Source organism: Myxocyprinus asiaticus, chromosome 10 (assembly GCF_019703515.2).
Source record: "Myxocyprinus asiaticus isolate MX2 ecotype Aquarium Trade chromosome 10, UBuf_Myxa_2, whole genome shotgun sequence".
In the NCBI taxonomy this organism is placed as follows: Eukaryota; Metazoa; Chordata; class Actinopteri; order Cypriniformes; family Catostomidae; genus Myxocyprinus; species Myxocyprinus asiaticus.
The window spans coordinates 18,123,631-18,136,692 of NC_059353.1; positions in this window are offsets into that span (position 1 = coordinate 18,123,631).

The following is a 13,062-nucleotide window of genomic DNA, read 5'->3' on the forward strand; positions in this document are numbered from 1 at the left end:
CATTTGTGGCATGTTGAGGAGGACCACAAACATTTATTTGTCCCACGTTTATTCAAATAATAATAATAATATTAATAATAATAATAATAAAATAAGGCACTTACAATGGAAGTAAATGGGGCCAGTCATAAATGCTAAAATACTCACTGTTCAAAAGTATTGCCACAAGATGTTAACATTATATACACCGATCAGCCACAACATTAAAACTACCTTCCTAATATTGTGTTGGTCCCCCTCATGCCGTCAAAACAGCGCCATCCTGCATCTCAGAATAGCATGCCGAGATGCTATTCTTCTCACCACATTATACAGAGTGGTTTTATGTGTTACCGTAGACTTTGTCAGTTCAAACCAGCCTGGCCATTCTCTGCTGACCTCTCTCATCAACAAGGCATTTCCATCTGCAGAGCTGCCCCTCACTGGATGTTTTTTATTTCTGGCACCATTCTGAGTAAATTCTAGAGACTGTTGTGTGTAAAAATTCCAGGAGATCAGCAGTTACAGAAATACTCAAACCAGCCCGTCTGGCACCAACAATCATCCATGCAATTTTCTAATCAGCCAATCGTATGGCAGCAGTGCAGTGCATAAAATCAGGCAGATACGGGTCAGGCGCTTCAGTTAATGTTCACATCAACCATCAGAATGGGAAAAAAAATTGATCTCAATGATTTAGACCATGGCATGATTGTTGGTGCCATATGGGCTGGTTTGAGTATTTTTGAAACTGCTGATCTGCTGGGATTTTCACACACAACAGTCTCTAGAATTTACTCAACCTCATTTGTGTAAAGTTATATCCAATATAAAAACGTAATTGTCATGATGAGCCAACGACTTAATGCAGAAATCCCGGTATTGCATATAACTTTACACAGGTAAGGTTCGTAGCCATTTGTTCAAACAAAAATCATGTTAACACATAATGCTTACATCTTGTGGCTATACTTTTGAAACAGTGAGTATTTTAGTGTTTATGGACTGGCCTCATTAACTTCCATTGTAAGGGCTTTAATATAACTGCGATTTTTGTTTTATTTAAAATAAAACAGGGACAGGTAGAAATTATTTTTTGCGGTATCAACATGATACCACACATGCTGTCGATTGAGCTTAACTTAGTAGTAGTGAATCTGAAACATTCCTTTTTAATGTTTCCATGAAGAAAGGAAACACAAATTTATCCCAGGAACAAGTTTGTTTCACCTCACGTCAGGTTAGAAGTTCAATTCCAGGCTGCAGATGACATTTGCACCAGTCGACATGATTGGCAGTCATTGGACTGCAGTATGTTGAACAGTACACAGTACTTTAAAACAGTACATAGATTCAGTAATAATTAAGCTTATTTTGAATTAAACATGGCTGGCAGTCATTGGACTATGTTGACCATTACTTTGATTCAGAATTGATTAAGCTAATTTCTGATTTTTCATGCGCTACAGCACTGCCTACTGCTTGTTTGTTTGACAAGACAGAGAGAGAACATTGAGTTTGTGTAGAGAAAACTTTGTAATAAACAATTTGATAAACACAGCTTACTTTCTATAGCTTGGTATTAAAGGAATATTTCACAATAGTTCATCCCATTTTACTCACCCTTATTCCATCCCAGATGCGTATGACTTTCTTTCTTGAGCAGACCACAAATGAAGACTTTTAGAAGAATTTCTCATCTCTGTAGGTCCATACAATGCAAGTGAATGGATGCCAACATTTTGAAGCTCCAAAAATCATATACATTAGGTCAGCATAAAAGTAATCCATATGACTCCAAAGGTTAAATCAATATCTTCAGAAGTGATTTGATAGGTGTGGGCAGGGTTGGGGAGTAACGAAATACATGTAAGGGGAATACGTATTTAAAATACAAAATATAAGTAACTGTATTCCACTACAATTACAGTTTAAATCAGTGGTATTTAGAATAAAGTTACATTCAAAAAGTATTTTGATTACTGAAGAGATTACTTTGCATTTTATTGTCATTTGTTTCATTTAATATTTAGTCCTTTCAGATGGAAAACATTTATACATATAAATGATGCGATCCAAAGTGCATTTGAACAGTGGTGAAAATTTCTTATGATGTGTTACATTCATACGAGCAGAAAGATGAGTAAGTTTAAAGTAAGTCTGGAGCAGAAGAAATAGAAATAAACCTTGTGTAAATTGTCAGCTTTACGCTAAGCTAAAATGCTATTTCTTGCCATTTTACATGCACATGCTACCAGGCACGATCATATTTTTTATCAAGAAAATTCACGTTGGATCATAATTTATTTTTTTCTCGTAAGACCTTTGATATTAGGGTAATAATCATATTCTTGATAATAACTTTTGTATTGTTTTCCTGTAAAAATATCTACAAATCATTAAAACAAGATCAATTTGAATTATCTTGTTTTAGAAACAACACTGCATAAGATATTTAGGTTTTTCGGAGAATGTATTTTTAACATGTGTATTTTGTCTTACTGTACTGGCAGATGTTTTATAGTCAATACAGCTGAAAAAATCTACCAGTGCTGAAGAAGTAATCCAAAGTATTTAGAATACGTTACTGACCTTGAGTAATCTAACAGAATACATTACAAATTACATTTTACAGCATGTATTCTGTTATCTGTAGTGGAATACATTTAAAATGTAACCCTCCCAACCCTGGGTGTGGGTTAGAAACAGATCAATATTTTAGTACATTTTTACTATAAAAAACTTTCCAGGGGTGTAAAGTAATTGAGTAAAAATACTTGATTATTTTTGGGGATTTATACTCTAGTGCAGTTTAAACTGAATACTTGTACTATTACATAATTACATTTCCAAAGAAAAAAATTGTACTTTTTATAATTTTATTTTTTTACTTAAAAGTACTCATTCAATTTTTCCAATCATTTTCTTATGTCTTACTGGTCTGAATCCGCTTTTCACTACAACTAACAAATGACAGATGACAGACCAGTGGTCAGTCATTTCAAATGGAGTGTCGCACGGCCGCTGTGTGAAGTTCTGACCATCTGCAGAGGTCGAATTTTGGAACTGATTTGAGCTTCGGATACGCTGAAATATTTGTGCGACTAGACAGTATGTGACCACTCGAGTGAATGTGATGAATTCATTAAAAACTGTGAGCATAAAGTGAGAAACACAGATGGTTTTTGTCCTAAACTTTATTCTAAACGCCTGCTACTTCTACAGATTGGACCGTTATGAAGTCAAAAATTATCATTTACGTTGCAAATATATATATATATATATATATATATATATAAACAAAAGGCTTTCATAATTAAATGTGTACATGTCATTTATTTCTACACTTGCCTTCATATTTAAATCATATCTATGAATTTCTACTCCCTATTTGCTGCATTTTTATTGTTGTTGTTGTTGTTATTAGACAAGTATTGATTATAATAATAACTATAAAACCAGCAATGATAATGGTGATATTAATTATAACATTTATGGAATCTGAGTAAATATTAATTATACATTTTATTTAATTCATCCATCTGCTCAACAGCAAGGCAGCAAACCTCAGAAAACAATTCACAAAACCAGCAACATTACTATCTTTATTCAAGGCTTATTTAGATTTTTTTTTATCTTTATGTCTCAAGGGGCTGGGTGCTATGACATCGCAATTCGTGAGTGCCTTCTCCCATGCAATGAACGTTGTGTGACTGTTGCAACGTTTTTTGCAAAATAAATGTCCATTGTTTGGAGCTAAAAGCGAGTGAAATGTTCTCCCGAAGAATCCCAGAATTTTCTATTGAGATTTAAATCAACAAAACCCACCTCCCTACCCTAAACCTTAAACCTAAACGATAGTGTCAGAAAAGCAAATGTGAGATGAAAAACACAATTGCGCAATTTTGTGGTACTTCAATGACACTTTCGGCTCACGTGTCGTCTGGCGTGCTCTTCAGTACTCATACCCCAGTCCTTTATATTGCATATTCAACACTCTATCAGTTGAGCTACTGTGCAGTTTGATCACACTTAAACAAGCTTGTAAATGTATTTTGTTATGTAATGAAAACATTAAAATGCGTTGTGTGCTAATAAAAGTGACTTGGTTGACTTGACTTGACTCTAGTGTTCATTTCACCAGGAAACTTTCGCAATACATATAAAAGGGCACATGAAAATTATTTTGCTTAAAATTTAGATATTGTAACATGATTCTATGACAAGGTTGTGAATGCCACTGGGGGAGAAATATGACAGTCATCAGAGACAGTAAAAAGGTGACTTAACAAACCAATTAAATTTAAAAACATCCTCTCTCACACAATCTCCTCTGTTGATTTCATTCTAGCTAGGAAAAAAGTTACCTTTCACTTTATTAATACTTAAGCACAATTTAATGTGAATACTTTTTTACTTTTACTCAAGTATGTTTTTGGCTAGATACTTAGACTTTTAACTGAGTATCAGTCAGTATCCATACTTTCACTTAAGTATAATTTCGGAGTACTTTTTACACCCATGTAACTTTCACATTCTTCTTCTTGTGTTTTTGGTGATTCACATTCTTCATGCATGTGCCCCCTACTGGGCAGAGAGAAGAATTCCTGGCAAAAATTGACCTAACTATTGATCTGTTTCTCACCCACACCTATCATATCATTTCTGAAGATATGGATTTAACATCTGGAGTCTTATGGATTACTTTTATGATGGCTTTACGTTCTTATATGAGTGTCAACATTTTGGCACCCATTCACCAGCATTGTATGGACCTACAGAGCTGACATATTCTTCAAAAAATCTTAATTTGTGTTCTGTGGAAGAAAGAAAGTCATACACATCTGGGATGGCATGAGGGTGACTAAATGATGAGAGAATTTTCATTTTTGAGTGAACTATCCCTTTAAGTAAAATTCCAAATCATTGACCTGCTGGCCCTGAGAACATACATTTTTAGGCTATTTGCTGTTCAAAGAAATTGCTTTGTTTGCATGGTTATCAGGTGCTACTAGTTACAAACCATACATAGAAATGGAAAATGCACACAGAAATCTTGTCCTGGTCTCAGGAGGTTGAACACTCTTTATTTTCAGATTTTTCACAAGACTGGTGAAAAATTTTATAGACAATTGACATATATATTGCGGACCTTTCAGAGGATATAATAAAACATAACCAAATTCATTCTTAATCTAAAATTCCCAAACCCTGTTCCTTTGTTAGGCAGCATGATGGCTTAGTGGGTAGCACTGTTGCCTCACAGAAAGAAGGACCCAGGTTTGAGTCCCAGCTTACCCAAGGCCTTTCTGTGTGGAGTTTGCATGTTCTCTGTATGTTTGTGTGGGTTTCCTCTGGGTGCTCTGGTTTCCCCCACAGTCCAAAAAAAAAAAAAACATCCAGTTGATGAATGTGTGTGTTAGCCCTGTGATAGACTGGCCATATGTCATTCAGCCTGAGACAGCTGGGATAGGCTCCAGCACTACACATGACCCTACATAGGACAAGTGGCAGTAGAAGATGGATGGATGGATGTTCCTGTGTTGCTGTTGTTTTTAAGTTAAGTTAAATGGTCTTTGTCTGCTAGCAACTGACCCCAGCTGATCTTCCATCTGTGGCTCTGGCGAATGACAAAATGGCATGACAGATAAACTTTGATACACTCCAAAGTAGGCCTACTTAACTGACACCAAATAGAAAGAATTTGTAATCTATTTTGAGGAAATTTTATTTATGACTGATTTAAATTTTACATGGGCAGTAAATCTAGCCTAGTTCTTGCAAAAGTCACGGGCTGCGCCACCACCTTGTGATCAGTTGGAGTTATATTGGTGTAAAATTGAGAAACTATCATACCAGAAATCTACTGCATGTTGATTATTTTATTATTAACATGTTGTCCCAAATTTCTCTTATAATGAGTCATTACTATGTTAGAAAGTTCTACAATAAAATATTTATTGGAAAAGCAGACTTTTCAAAAAGAAGAAATAATCTCTAATCATTTCATAAAATGACTGGTACAACCTCTGTTGAAATATACAGCTCTGGAAAAAATTAAGAGACCACTACAAAATTATAATTATCAGGCATGTGTTTGAGTAAAATGAACGAATCGGGCAGATTCGTCTTTGTGAAGGACGCATGAATCAAGCCACATACAAGGTTATCCTGAAAGAAAACTTGCTTCCTTCTGCTCTGACAATGTTCCCCAACTCTGAGGATTGGTTTTTCCAGCAGGACAATGCTCCATGCCACACAGCCAGGTCAATCAAGATGTGGATGGAGGACCACAGGATCTAGACCCTGTCAAGACCCTGTCAAACAAAAATGAATATAAACTTGTTTTCTTTACATTTTTCGAGGTCTGAACACACTGAATCTTTTTTGTTATGTTGACCAGTTGTCATTTTCTGCAAATAAATGCTCTAAATGACAAGATTTGTGTTTGGAATTTGGGAGAATTGTCAGTACTTTATAGAATAAAACAAAAATACCTATAAAAAACACATACCTATAAATAGTAAATCTAGAGAAACTGATAATTTTGCAGTGGTGTCTTAATTTTTTCCAGAGCTGTATATCCTGGCTATCTCAACATTTATGAAACGGACATTTCAGTTCATTTAATCACAGTATTTTGCAAGGACAGAAGAGGGCACCATCTACTCAGTCTCAAGTGTTTGGAAGAAGTGAAAAATCCAGATAATAGGGAGTGCTGATGATAGCTCCTGTCAGCAACACCCTTCAGCACCTCAGGCTAATATTTAATAACCCCAGGCAAGAGCTAACGAAATTGTACACCCTCGGGTCTCTATCTGTCTAATATTCTCCCTCATGACAGAATCCTGCTGTCAGCTGAGACACTGCTGCCAACAGCAAAATATCTCAACAAATGACTATACCTCCCTAGCTGTTAGCAGAGGAAAGAACTCTTCATATGAAGGACAACCATTTATTCAATTTGTCCACATTTAGGAGGAAATTTAAAGGTGTTAAAAAAAGGCAGTTCATGGATTCTGTGTAATACAGATTTCAAAAAGTTTTTTATTGCTCCCACAATTGTACGTGTATAGTATAAATATGATCCTAGACTACATCATTAATGATCAAACATGTGAAGGATTTTATGGGAGAGAACTGTATGTATGACCAATCTATGCCATTGGCTACGTTTACATGCACCCTCATAATGCGATTACAATGCGATTAAGGCAATACTACGATTAAACTGTTGCTCATGTAAATAGAATATTGTGATTATGATACTGCGATTATGCTAATAATAAGAGTAATGATAATCTCAGTGAGATATGTGGAGTAGGCTACTCCTATTTTAATTGTTTTATGCTGGCATGTAAACGCTTTAATTGCATTTCGTCCAGTCTGACCAAAGTGCGCCTGCGCCAGTGCTACATATGGATGACATTACACTCAAGCACAGGTTAAAAAAACATCACGGAACAGAAGAAGCTGCACGTACTTATCGGCTTAGAATCTAGAGCCCCATGGCAAAAGAAAACATATTTTCCAGAGTTGTGAATGTCCGTTTGCAGTCATAATTGAATGTTGGTGAGTTAAAAAGACCATATTCTGCAAAAAATGGCAATACGTTTTTCAAACGAGTTTGTCCTCGTGGCAGAACACAACAACATCCAGCGCGTGTATTCCGATTCACAAAGTGACTCTTATGAACCAAATCTCTTTAGAGAATCAAAACAGACAGAGTAACCAGTGTAATCCGATAAACAAATGACTCTTATGAACCGATTATTTTTAGTGAATCAAATGAGACAGCGCATCCAGTGTAGTCAGAGTATTGGCAAGTAGCATGTAAACGTGATTGAAGAGGTTTGCCCAAATCATCTTAATCTAATTTTTCCTTATACTAAGATTATCGCAATAATCAGAGTATTGGTGTACATGTAAACGTAGCCATTGATAAAGATAAAAACTCAAAGGACTCAACTGTGTCAATGAGTGCATTTACATGCACGTTCTTACACCGATTATGCTTAATAAGATGGCAACGCATGCAGTCATGTAAAAGCAATAATCCACATTCCTTTATCAGCGAAAAGGCTATAAATGGCTTATGAATAACACGATCGACACAGGTAGATTTTTGCCCATTACACCGATTTCACGTGCCATGTAAACACCTTACCCGGTGTTCTAACCAGCTCATCCAATGTGCAAACATGTTGAGCGCATGCCTCTTTATGGTTTGACGTCAAAAGTAGAGAATAATGTGATTATTTCAAATGTGTGGCAGACCTCTGCCTTCCCTACTAAAGAGGAAGCGGGAACCGGAGTGAACAATCAAAAAGACTTTAATAACATGATCATAAAACTGCTTTTCAGCATAACAAAACACGTGCGCACATACAAACACAGCTCCGTGTCTCTGTCTTGAACTGTCATCCCCAGCTCCTCTTTATCTCTCTCCCGCTAATTGGGGCAACTCAGTGCCAGATGTCCATCGTCATGGCCCGGCCACATCCTCCTCCTCGCCACAACATGTAAACGTGGATTTCTTACCTTGTCAGATTTTTTTTAAATAAGCTGATTTAGAGAGTAATCAGAGTAATGGTGTGCATATAAACGGGCTCTCTGTTCACAAAAAGCTGTGGCCTGTTTCATTCCTCGATTGGCCCTGTGAAGCACACAGCACTGCAGAAAAGAATTTGTCCACCTCTTTGTTGTGGGTCACATCAAAAGCAAACACAGAGATCATGTTGCTGCTCTTATCACAGGGTTGTCCATCAGGACTCCAGAAAGGGCTTAGCAGCACAGCCAGGGGCAGATGGGCGGCAGAGCATATCACAGATATTGCAGCTGGACAACACTGAGATAAACACACACACACACACACACACACACACACACACACACACACGTTGGTACTCCTATCATTACGAGGACTCTCCATAGACATAATGGTTTTAATACTGTACAAACTACATTATATATTCTATCCCCTAACCCTACACCTACCTCTAAACCTAACCCTCATAGAAACCTTTTGGCATTTTTACATTTTCAACAAAACATGGTTTAGTATGTTTTTAAAGCCGTTTTAATTACAGGGACACTAGGGGTGTCCTCATAAACCACATTTAAAGCATAATGCCCTCATAATTACTAGTTTGTAACCTAAAAAAAGTCCTCATAAACCACAAAAACCAACTCTCTCTCTCTCTCTCTCTCTCTCTCTCTCTCTCTGTCTCTCTCACACACACAGTTTTGCAGGTGAAAAGCATGGCTATGCTAGTCCACCAGCTAGACCAGCAATAACCAACATAAACCAGCCTAGACCAGCATGGGAATTGAATGCTGGTTAAGCTAGTATTTTTAGTAGGGCAAACACTTGTTAATACTAATAAAGGCTCAATATGACACTGCACTGGCTGAACTCTCTTGAACGCCTGTTTTCCTTTTCTGGTCTCCTGTTTTTTGACTCGTACCTCCATAGGCTTTTCGCAGATATCATTACATTTGTGTATAAATTAATGAGTAGTAGTTCCTCATGAGTAGACAGATGTCATGAAGCGATTGCCCGAGCTAAGTTGCGTTGATATCATTCACTACTTCGAGTTGTTATGAAAGCCAGCAATTGCAGAAGTTAAAATTGTACAAATTGTTTACTTCAACTAACACTTAAAACGTCCTGGTTACTTTCGTAACCTCCGTTCCCTGATGGAGGGAACAAGACGTTGTGTCGATGTAGTGACACTAGGGGTCACTCTTGGGAGCCCCAAACACCTCTGATTTTGAAAAAAGGCCAATGGGAACTGGTGAGTGGATTTTGCATGCCACTCCCCCGGACATACATGTATAAAAAGAGATGGCTCGCAACCACTCATTCAGGTTTTGTGCTGAGGAACTGAGACAAGGTCCCGGCCATTTCAGTGGGTAGTTCAGTATTGTGGCAAGAGGGACACAACGTTTCATTCCCTCCATCAGGGAACGGAGGTTACGAAAGTAACCAGGACGTTCCCTATCTGTCACTCACTCGACGTTGTGTCGATGTAGTGACACTAGGGGTCCCTATACGAAATGCCACAATAAGCTGAACTGTGTTACATGGACTGGCGGTGCGAGACGGGCAGACCGCTGTGTGCCTCTTGTGAGCATCGAATGGTCCTTTGAGAACAAGTCGACTTGCCCAACAAATAGGGACAGGCTAGCCCAGCCGTGGCCTCTTTTCCTCTTTTTTCTCCCCAAAAAGAGTGGAATTTTGTTTACCGGCTGGGGGCCATAAGTGTCTACATCGGGGGGGGGGTCACTCCCAAGGGGAAGACACCGTGGAGACCACACCCCGCCCGGGGTGATGTATTTCCATTTCGAATGGAAATACATCAAATGGTCTTACCGAGTCTTGTCGGAAGTATGTCATGTGGAGAAGTCCCATGGTAGGTCCTACCCAAGAGAGGAGGAACTCTACAAACACGGTGACCGGGGGCAGAGAACCCTCTGCCCAAGGAAGACGCAGTTTATTAACAGGGAAACGATTTAGCAGCAGATATATCACATGGGGTCACCTATGGGGAACCAGCGCATGTGGAGCACCTACCCCCATACAAGGCTTAGTTAGCACATGTACTGGGCCAGCAGCGAGTTTCTCCGCAAACTCACCTGTCACAGGGCTAAGGAGGAAAGTCATCCAGGGATCACAACTTGTGAACGACTGGGAGTCAAAAGCGCACGTCTTCACCTCAGGGGAGGGGAAAGGCGCTATGCGCAAGTGGTACACCTGGCCAGCTGTCCCGGAATTCACTTGCTCATACCTGACAATATACGGGACGAGACTGGCTCAACCCGCAGATTGTAGAACCTCGCAAAGGTGTTGGGTGTTGCCCAGCCCGCTGCTCTGCAGATGTCTGCCAAAGAGGAGCCATTGGTCAGGTCCCAGGAGGCCACCACACTCCTAGTAGAGTGGGTTCAAAGCCCCACGGGGAGCGGCACGTCCTGAGCGTGATATGCCATCATGATGGCGTCAATGACCCAATGGGCGATCCTCAGTTTGGAGACAGTGCTCCCTTTCTGCTGTCCGCCAAAGCAGACAAAGAGCTGCTCGGAGCTTCTAAAGCTCTGCATGCGATCCAAATAGATGCGTAAAGCACGCACCGGACACAGCAACGCCAAGGCTGGGTCTGCCTCTTCCTGGGGCAGCACTTGCAGGTTCACCACCTGATCCCTAAACAGGGTCGTGGGAACCTTGGGCACATAGCCCAGTTGGGGTCTCAGGATCACGTGAGAGTAGCCGGACCGAAATCCAGGCACATTTCGCTGACAGAGAACGCCTGCAGGTCCCCTACCCTTGCACAGGGTCTGTGCAAGTAGGCTCACTGGGGGAAACGCATATTTGCATAGCCCCGGGGGGCAGCTATTTGCCAGCGCGTCTATACCGAGGGGTGCCTCGGTCAGGGCGTACCAAAGCAGGCAGTGGGAGGATTCCCGGGAAGCAAACAGTTCTACATGTGCTCGACCGAATCGACTCCAAATCAGCTGGACCACCTGGGGGTGTAGTCTCCACTCTCCCCTGAGCATAACCTGTCGTAACAGCACATCCGCTGCGGTGTTGAGGTTACCCGGGATGTGAGTGGCTCGCAGCGACTTGAGGCACTGCTGACTCCAGAGGAGATGGTGGGCGAGTTGTGACATGCAACAGGAGCATAGGCCGCCTTGGCGGTTGATGTATGCTACTGTCGCCCTGTTGTCCGTCCAGACCAACACATGCTTGCCCTGGACCAAGAGTGACCCCTAGTGTCACTACATTGACACAACTTCGAGTGAGTAACAGATAGGGAATGATTTTTGCTCTCATTGAGGATCACTTATTTCAGTAGATACATTGCTACTTATGGAACCAGACAACAGTCAATCAGAATTAGTGTTGTTTTCAAGTCCACCTTAGTCGAGTCCGAGTCGAGTCCGATTCCAAAAGGGGCCGAATCGGACTCAAGACTGTTGGGCCTCATGTATTCAGACAGAAGACAAAGGCAGGCCTTACACAGTCGTAAAACCTAACTCAAGCCCCCACATACCAGGTCATAATTTATACTGATATAAGTCGCGCCAAAATCAAACAAAGGGAGTCCAAAACAGACTACAAATCCCATGAAGCCTTGATCACTAAAGGATCTCAACTCCTATTGGATGAGGCACACAACAGAACATCCCTCAAACCATGACATCATCAGGAGTAGAAATACCTCTGAAATACTTCCGGGATTTGCTTCCAGCAACTTTGTTCGCCGAGTATAGACGTAGCTCATCGCTGCTCTCAGGTGCAACCTCGTGGCACAAGGAAGTAATGTCCAACTTGAAACTGTGGCCATACAATCTCCATCTCGCTGGACGAGTTGAGATTACTCTGTGTTCAACCGAACTCGCTAACGGATCCGAAGGACACCGCCGAGCAATCTGCATCTTCATCCGTTTTCCTGCAGAAGTGAAGAGATTAAAGATTTCTCTTCCATCTTCAATCAAGTCAACATTTCTGATTTCTCCTCCAGCCCGCCGAGAATCAACAGCCATGCCCGCCAACAGAGCGAAGAAACGGCCTCCCGTCATCACACAAGCCTCAAGGAACCGGGTCGGAGTTAAAGGATGGAGGAACACACATTCTGCATCCTCATGCGATTCAAGTAAGAGGTTTACGTCTGGGCAGAGATAGAATATTATAGTGTGTTATACTTGTGTTTCAAGGTTTTTGCTTGTACAGTTTACGGACCGCCATGTCCACTCATTATTAATACTCAGGGTATTAATTATCACGAATCTGTTTTGCTGTGTGGTCCAACCAAATTGGACTGTTGTGCATTTTCGCCATCGTGGGTGAGACCGGCAAACTGAGTTATCCACTAAAGAGTCAAAGAACGCGGGACTTGTATGAGCCTTCCACCGCGTCTCTGAGCGATAAACTAACAGCTGCTTTCTCTCCCACGATCGCGAAATCGGCTTTAGGGCCGTCACTTTATTCTCTCTCTCTCTCGTACTAACCACACACACACACACTTGCTCTCTCTCACACACACACCCTCATGTGTTATTTATTTCCATATCTAATCATATCAC